Source organism: Nicotiana tomentosiformis, chromosome 6 (assembly GCF_000390325.3).
Source record: "Nicotiana tomentosiformis chromosome 6, ASM39032v3, whole genome shotgun sequence".
In the NCBI taxonomy this organism is placed as follows: domain Eukaryota; kingdom Viridiplantae; phylum Streptophyta; class Magnoliopsida; order Solanales; family Solanaceae; genus Nicotiana; species Nicotiana tomentosiformis.
In genome coordinates this window covers 25,446,028-25,455,775 of record NC_090817.1, presented here as the reverse complement: position 1 = coordinate 25,455,775, position 9,748 = coordinate 25,446,028, and the positions used below count along the sequence as shown (strand labels likewise).

The following is a 9,748-nucleotide window of genomic DNA, read 5'->3' as shown; positions in this document are numbered from 1 at the left end:
TCTAATTAAGTTAGGAAAAAGAGGGACTTTGCTCTTTTTGTTTACTGATAAAAAAATTCTCAAAAGCATCAAAACATACGAGGATTAAAAGGGTCATGGCTTATGCTGCTATTACTTCTCTTATGAGCACCATCAAGCAATCTATGGAATGTATCGGACTTACTCTTCAAGTTTCCTTGAGGCATTGACAAGCTTGGGAGCTGAAATCATAGAGCTTGCATGTAGCATAGAACTTATGGTTGACTCCGAATCAAGAAAAGTTTCCTTAGCAGAAAGTGCAGTTACACAAAGAATAGATTTTTGGGAACTTCGCGGTTGGACACATTGATTTTGCGATGAACAAGTGGATGGTGATGTAGAGCAAAGGTCTAGAAGTGGAAAATATGACCCTCGCCAGAGCATTTCAACATGACTTGGAGTCGAGATGATGCAGGATCAACTTGCTAGAGGAGCAAGTGAATTAGAAGTTGTCTCAATTGTAGGGATGGGGTCTAGGCAAGACAACTTTGGCTAACAAAATCTACAATGATCTATTCATTATGTCTCACTTTGACGTTAGTGCAAAAGCTACTGTATCACAAGAGTATCATGCGAGAAATGTAATTCTAGGCCTTCTTTCTTCTATAAGTGGAAAGACGCATGAATTTTATGAGCAAGATGATGGAAAAGTAGCCGACCAACTGCAGAAGCTTCTAAAAGGCAGGAGGTACTTGATAGTCATTGATGACATATGGACTTCAGGAGCTTGGGATGATATAAAACTATGTTTCCCAGACTAGAACATTGGAAGCCGAATACTTATGACTACTCGGAATATGACAAACTTATTACTCCCAAAGGAACACGCAAGTATACGTGGTCGACAAGTAATGTAGGATTGTAAGTCCAGATATCGTACCCACAGGACTTGTGATTAATTATCAACTAAATTAAACCAAATATTTAATCTATTCAAGCAAATCCTAACGTATAAATATTTAACTAAAATTAATCTAGAGTAAAAAATTAAGAGATTAAAGAAAACAACGACAAGCTTAAAGACGAATTCAGTGTGAGTGAATATTCTAGAGCTATGGGTTAGCTAACAATCCCGTTGAATTTTTCACTTAAATTGTCTAGTTAATTTATCTGGTTTATTGGTTGACAGGGTTAATATTGCTCGTAGCTTTCTCTCGAAGTACTGCTCGCATATTCAAGCTAATCTAACGCCTATATTACTATGGAATTAGGTTTAACAAGAACACATTAATAATTCCTGTATAGTAACCAAGCAAGGCGATTAGGTATATTCCTATCCTAACTGCAAATCCGCCCCCCTCCCCCCTCAGAGTTAAGATCTTGCTCTACTCAATCTTATATGCAATCTAGAATTCTCTCTCCCGAGTTCAATCCTAGATTCGTAGATAGTATTAAATTGGTGATCAAATAATCAAATAATTAAGCGCTAGATTGAATAAATAAACCAATATTATAAAATAATAAGAACAATTCATGCTTCAAACTACAACGTTCATGTAGCACCCAACAACTCTAGAACTAATAAACTATGAGATTAAAAGAAAAGAAGAGAAGAAAAACTAGTTAGAAGTCTCCTCCAAGCCTGATGTTCTTGCTTCCGGTCGCAAAACTATCCTAAAAATGACGTTTAATGACTATTTGTATGTGTAGGGAAAAGACCTAAACGAAATAACCAAGTTCAAACCAAATAGGAGATAAAATAGGCTTTAAAAATTCAAGACTCGCTCGCTACAAGCCTCGGCTCGTGAGGTAAAACGCACGGTCCACCTCTGCTACACACTGTGCGACGCGACCTCCATAGCGAGCAGCAAAGCTTGCGTCGCTCATTCTTTAATTCAATTCTCATTTTCTGATTTCTAATAGAGTTATTGCTAGCTGCCTAACTCCATTTCTTTTTCAAATTGTTTCTCTTCTTTATTTTGCTTTCCTTTATAATGTTAAACTTTTAATCCTTATATATCCAATAATCAAATAATCATAACTCTATTATTGTAGTGTACAAAATAAATATAAAATCTCTACTTTACTCCCAATTTCGTCTTCAACGTACCTACACATAAAATAGACTCAATTAAGTACAAATATAGTATGATTTAGCATTAAAGCCCCAAAATGCAAGATAAGTAATACACTAAAAATATGTAATTATAACCAAACATCACTACCCACACTTAAACGTTGCTCGTCCTCGAGCAATCAAACTATACTTTATATAGATACGACCTTTTTAAACTCTTTTCCTAACTCATCACACCAAGAATCTTTAAAATATACTAAGCACAAAAGTGTAACATCTTCGCCTCAAGATTTGACTCACAAGTACCACACATTATTCACAACTCACTCACTTATTCTAACATAGAGGTCAATGACATTACCTTTCCTTCATGAATCAAGTGCCCTCACACAACAAAAGAGAGTAGTTACACACACAATAAAAATTTAAGAACAATTAGGAACTCAAGATAAAAAATAATTCGCTCACTCTCCGAAATAACATTCATATGCCACAAAAGATGCACCATAGGCTTACTCGTAGTATACTATTCTACTAATTAAGCTCATTCAGTATAGGATCAAGTAGGACTTTAATTGGTTGTAATGTAGGTTACGGATCGGGTATGATACATTTGAATATAATAGTGACTATACCTCCCTAAGCACTTTAATACATACACTTTAATATTTAACCCCATATTTATGTCAAACCATAACTCCACCTTCACATCAATGTATATTAACTCCATACTTCTTTAAGCATAATTACATCAAGAGTCCCCACTATCAAGGAATATTTTTCACAGCAATACAACTATTTCTTTCCTTTCTTTCTTTTTCAATTCAAGTGGCTTATAATTTTTTTTTTCAAAACAATGCACCTTTCTCCTTATTTTATTAGTTCCACTCAAAAGCCTAACCAACCACCCCACACTTTAACTTTTATAAAGTTCATAACAATTCAAGTGCTCATGAGAGGTGAAAAGGTTCAAATATATGGTTAATTCAAACAAATGGGTAAGGCTTGTAATGTGGTTGCCAAAGCAACAGGATTACAGACTCAAAGGGGTTAAATACGATACATAACAATTAGGTGGGTAAATTATATAACTGGTTCAATAAAGAAACGCCTATATCACTTCCCAGACTGAAAAAACTATTATTTCGCTTCGCAAACACACGAGGCAAGTTCTAGACATAAAATGCAATGCACAGAATAACACATAAATCGCACACACATATGGCACATAACTCACTCAGAATCGGACTCATCAAGACACTATAGTCAAAGCAGTTAAGCAAAGTTAAGATCATATGATTTAAGGTACTTATACAAGAGTCAAAAACTGAGCCTAAGCGTCACAACCAAAGTACTCACTATTCTCAAGGCATAACAAAGTCAAGAGATATTTCTTCAATTCAATTCATCTCACAGTGGCTCCTACTCCTAAAAAAAATAAAACTAATTACACTTGATTCAAATAAAACCTTTGAAAAAGAACCGCGACACAAAGAAAAACCAAGGGAAAATTATTACACTACCTAACAAAAGAAAATATTTTTGTCTTTTTTCTTTTAACTTAAATCCCTCAAGAAATCTGTCGAATGAGATCCATCGTCGGGAGAAGTCCAAAATTTTATGAATTTTTTTTTTCTACATTAAGAACGAGTAATACAACTAAGCTAAGACAACACAGAAAAATACCCGGACAATCTGCTCACCCCACACTTAAAATTGTGCAATGTCCTCAATGCACACTATAAATAACAAGAGGGCAAAAGAGACTCCCTGGTAGGCCAAAGGCCGAAGAATTAGCAGCTCACGGGATACTTAGACTTCTCCCAGGTATGGTCCTTTGTGCGGATACCTCACACTTAGTTCCAACCATCTGCTCGATTTTTTCCATGCCTATTGGCTTTCAGTCCATGTTCCTACTCCTACAAAATACAAAAATAAACACTACAAAGATAACACAATTAAAAAAATAAATTAAAAAACAAAAAAAATAAACAAATAAAAAAATTAGGTTGCCTCCCAACAAGCGCTTGATTTAACGTCGCGGCACGGCGCCATCACTTTCACCACTTTTCCTTCCACTTTGAGGATATGAATTGCGCTCCCAATTTTGCATCGATATTTCTATCACGTTCCTGGGACGGTGGTGTGAATACAAAAGAACCAAGCAATGGATATCGCATCTTACACTTCTTGGCCTTTAAGTGAGGGATGCCATTTTGTCTTTTTGGTGTGGTAAATTTTAGAATGTAAGGGTCTTGTTCTTCATCTATACATCTCTCCAAAGGCTCGATCTCCATGTCTCCATCCAAACATAATGTTGAAAAATATTTAGAATGAGGACCAACACGCCCCAACTCCAAAACTGTATTATTTTTGACATCCTCAATAATATATACTTCCTCAACCTCGTCATCATCAATAAAAGCATGGTCTAATGATTGGTATTCTCGTTTTAGCTCATCAATTTAGCCTAGAAGATCTTTTTCAACTTCACACAACTCATCACTAAATTGTTGGGTGTTACACGCATCAACCTTTGCACTCAGTTGAGCCTCTAAGTCACGAATAGAACTGCCAAATTGGTCGATCTCTTGTCCCAGTTCAACTCTTCCTTCTATAAAGTGTTGCATCTCATTCGTAATTTTCTCACGAAAACCTCCATATTCCTCTAATAATTTCATGTGTATATCAAGAATGCGAACATCATGTTCCACATCATCCAATTCGTTACTCCTGTCAAACTCATAAGAATTATTAGAATCAACATAAAAAGGGATAGGAGTAGGATAACAACACTTAGGACAATTATTCCAATTACCACCACAAATAGTACATGATTGAGATGGAGCACACAACTCGGTCGTGAGAATATTTTTATAATATTGCCACAAGTGGGGTCCTTTACAATATGGACAAGGATCACAAAAACAAGAATACTTATTATCCAACCATTTTTCGTTCAAAGATGTCATGTAAAAAAATGTATTACTAACTACACTAAACTAAAATTAAAAACTTAAATAGATAAAAAGTAAAAATCTAATATAGTATAATAGTTAATTTCTAAGTCCCCGGCAACGACGCCAAAAACTTATTGCTCCCAAACGCATACGCAAGTATACGTGGCCGATAAGTAATATATGATTGTAAGTCCAGATATCGTACCCACAGGGACTTGTGATTAACTATCAACTAAATTAAACCAAATAATTAATCTATTCAAGCAAATCCTAACGTATGAATATTTAACTAAAATTAATCTAGAGTAACAAATTAAGAGATTAAAGAAAACAACGACAAGCTTGAAGACGAATTCAATGTGAGTGAATATTCTAGAGCTATGGGTTAGCTAACAATCCCGTTGAGTTTTTCACTTAAATTGTCTAATTAATTTATCTGATTTATTGGTTGACAGGGTTAATATTACTCGTAGCCTTCTCCCGAAGTACTGCTCGCCTATTCAAGCTAATCTAACGCCTATATTCCTATGGAATTAGAATTAACAAGAACGCATTAATAATTCCTGTATAGTAACCAAACAAGGCGATTAGATATATTCCTATCCTAACTTCAAATCCGCCTCCCTCCCCCCTCAGAGTTAAGATCTTGCTCTACTCAATCTTATATGCAATATAGAATTCCTTCTTTCGAGTTCAATCCTAGATTCGTAGATAGTATTCAATTGGTGATCAAACAATCAAATAATTAAGTGCAAGATTGAATAAATAAACCAATATGATAAAATAATAAGAACAATTCAAGTTTCAAACTACAACGTTCATGTAGCACCCAACAACTCTAGAACTAATAAACTATGAGATTAAAAGAAAAGAAGAGAAGAAAAATTAATTAGAAGCCTCCTCCAAGCCTGATGTTCTTGCTTCCGGTCGCAAAACTCTCCTAAAAATGGCGTTTAATGACTATTTGTATGAGTTGGGAAAAAACCTAAACGAAATAACCAAGTCCAAACCAAATAGGAGACAAAATAGGCTTTAAAAATCCGGAACTCGCTCGCTACAAGCCTCGCCTCGCGAGGCAAAACGCACGGTCCACCTCGGTACACACTGTGCGACGCGACCTCCATAGCGAGCAGCAAAGCTTGCGTCGCTCACTTCTTTAATTCAATTCTCATTTTCTGATTTCTCATAGAGTTAGTGCTAACTTAACTCCTCCATTTCTTTTTCAAATTGTTTTTTCTTCTTTGTTTTGCTTTCCTTTATAATGTTAGCCTTTTAATCCTTATATATCCAACAATCAAATAATCATAACTCCATTCTTGTAGTATATAAAATACGCATAAAATCTCAACTTTGCTCCCAATTTCGTCTTCAACGTACCTACACATAAAATAGATTCAATTAAGCACAAATATAATATAGTTTAGCATTAAAGCTCCAAAATGCAAGATAAGTAATGCACTAAAAATATGTAATTATAACCAAACATCAGTGGTTGAATATGCTAGTTCAGGTAAGCCTCCTTATCAAATGCGCCTCATGAATTTTGATAAAAGTTGGAGTTTATTGTACAAAAAGGTATTTGCGAAAGACAACTTCCCCCCTGAATTTGAACAACTTGGTAAACTAATTGCATTAAAATGCAGAGGATTGCCTCTAGCTATTGTTGTGATTGCTGGACTTCTCTCCAAAATTGGTAAAACATTGAATGAGTGGAAAAGTATTGCCGAGAATGTAAGTTCAGTGGTAAGCGTAGATCTTGACGTCCATTGCATAAGAGTGTTGGCTTTAAGTTACCATCACCTGCCACATCACCTAAAAGCATGCTTTTTGTATTTTGCAATCTTCCCCGAGGATAAATTGATTTTTGTCAATGAAGTTATGGAATTATGGGTTGTGGAGGGATTTTTGAAGATAGAAGAGACGAAAAACATTGAAGAAGTTGCGGAAGAATGTCTAAAAGATCTTATAGATAGAAGTTTAATTTTCATTCACCATTTGAGTTTTGATGGAAAAATCCAATGTTGCGGAATGCATGATGTGACCCAGACCCGTGAACTCTGCTTGAGAGAAGCTCGAAACTTAAAGTTTGTGAATGTTATCAACGGAAAGAATGATCAAAATCCATGTGCACAATCCATGCATTTTTCCTCTAAGAGTCGAGGGCGGATCAGTATTAAAGATGTTAATACTGAAGATATAGCTAGGTGCCATTGTAATGAGGCCCGCTCTATTTTCGTTTTTTATAGATACCTTAAGCCAGACCTATTACGTTTCAAGCTAGTGAGAGTCCTAGATCTTGCTTCATTGACGTGTTTAACTTTTCCCAGTTGGATACTTGATTTAATCCACTTGAAATACCTAACTTTTCCCAGTTGGATACAGGCTTGGATTCCCTCTTCAGTAGACATTCCTCCATCAATATCTAGCCTACGTTATCTGCAAACTTTCATACTTAAGCTTGGGAATCCTGAGGCCTCGCATCATTTCATATTACCATCAGAAATTTTGACAAGGCCGCAATTGAGGCACCTCTGTTTCGACTGGAATTACTTATATTATGTTGAGCCTACAGAGAAAAGTTTGGTTTTGAAAAATTTGCGATGTCTCTCCGGGTGGAATCCTTTTTATTGTACTTCGTCAGTCTTTAGACTAATGCCCAACTTAAAGAAGTTACACATATGTGGGGTCCACCAGGACTACAGATGTAGAAGCAACGACACGGTCTTTCAGGATCTTTGCTACTTAGATCAGCTCCAAGAATTGAAATTTCAGATCAAAACAGTGTATAAAAAGGAAGAGATAGCTCACCGAGTTGGTCATCCAAGTAGGGGAATATTGAAAAGATTTCCACCTTTGCTCCTTAGTCCTTCCTCCATCAGATGCTTTTCCACAAAACCTTAAGAAGCGAGCTTTTTAGGGGACTTGTTTGCGGTGGAAGGATTTGAGCATTGTAAGTAAGTTGCCCAAACTTGAGGCCCTTAAACTACCAAATAATGCTTGCAAAGGCAAGGAGTGGGAAGTAGTTGAGAAAGGTTTTCTAGCTTGAATTTTTTTGCTACTGAAATGTTTGAAGATTCGGTATTAAAGAGCTAGTAGTGATTACTTTACATGCTTTCAACGCCTGCTCGTCAAAGCTTGCTGGTGCTTGGATTCCATCCCTTTAAGATTTTTCAGAAATAACCACACTTGAGGTAATCGATATAAGCAGTTGTGCACAATTTGAACTTGATTTACCTTTTAGAATTGTTATTGTGTATATATTTTGTATGTTCAATTTATGGAACCTTCTCCCTCACCCCTCTTTTATCTCTCTATATACGGGTAAAAACCGGGCTTATGATACACTCCGGCATCCAATAGGGTAAAACAAACTCTAGATATGACTGCGAAGGATCGAAATCGAAACAAAGGTCTTGTCGAGTCAGAATCCGGGGGCATGTTGTCTGCCTTCGATAATATCGGGGTCATGATTCGAGATCGATCCAAATCATGAAATACTTCGGAAGACATTGTCGGGCAATCAAGCACGACCAACAGAAGACCATAATATTTGCGACCTGCCGAATATCGCGGCGTGAATTCCGGCATGTATCGATGAAGAACCGGCAATCATTTAAATAGAATTTTTTTTTACCTTTTGGCGCCCACCGTGGGACTAAGGATAATAGTGGTTGTTTTATACAAATTTCCATAACACACCCTACTTCACACTTGTTCTTTGAAGTGTCTTTGATTTCAGGTCTAAGTTTAAAATGTCAAACTCCCAATCTGTCCCTCTAAACACAGATCTGAATCTGGCCACCATGGAGAGAACAACAATATGGTGCCCGATAACGAGGTGCCCCTGCCAATCCCAACATAATTCCGGTCACGGACCCGATTGACTCCAACTCACATGTGGTTATTAACAAGAATTTGCCCAATGATCCTGAGAATAACGTCCGTGATAGGATCCATTTACGGGTAATTTTTGAAATGCTACAGGCTCAGTAGGCAGCGATAGCCCAACTGCAGAACCAAAGCCGCGCTCCCAATAGAGTTGAGCCCGAACCGTCCCGGGAAAACACTCCCAGAAATGAACCAGCCATAGATAGGCCAAATGAAGTTGAACCCGAGACCAACCCTGAGATAGTAAAGATGCTCGAGGAATTGACAAAACGGGTAAAAATGGGAGAAAAGAAGATCAAAGGCAACGACAAGAAGGTGGAGACCTTCAACTCCAGGGTCGACCAAATTCCCGGAGCACCACTGATATTGAAAGTCCTAGACTCCAAAAAGTTTGTTCAAAAACCCTTTCCTCCGAGCGCGGCTCCGAAGCCGATCCCGAACAAATTCCACATGCCTGAAATTACTAAGTACAACGGAACAACTAATCCAAATGAACATGTGACCTCATACATGTGACCTCATACTTGGAAGATGATGAGATCGAATCTGTGTTGTTGAAAAAGTTCTGAGAGACTTTGTCAAAAGGAGCTATTATATGGTATCACAACTTACCCCCCAATTCTATTGACTCATTTGCTATGCTTGCAGATGTTTTTGTAAAAGCGCACGCCAGAGCCATCAAGGTCGAGACCAGGAAGTCGGACCTTTTCAAGGTAAATCAAAGAGATAACAAGATACTCATGGAGTTCGTGTCAAGGTTTCAAATGGAACGGATGGACCTGCCGCCGGTGGCAGACGATTGGGCCGTTCAGGCCTTCACCCAATAACTCAATACTCGAAGCTCATTAGCTTCACAACAGTTGAA

The 9,748-nt window shown here is 37.1% G+C and overlaps 1 long non-coding RNA gene across 1 annotated transcript; it reads right to left on the bottom strand.

The window, feature by feature from the left end:
* Positions 1-5,752: 5,752 nt before the first annotated feature.
* On the bottom strand, positions 5,753-7,913 carry LOC138893293 (uncharacterized). Its single transcript, XR_011408431.1, has 2 exons — positions 7,804-7,913; positions 5,753-6,372 (listed from the first exon to the last, which is right to left on the bottom strand). It is a non-coding gene; the product is annotated as an uncharacterized lncRNA (long non-coding RNA).
* Between the last annotated feature and the right edge of the window lie 1,835 nt (positions 7,914-9,748).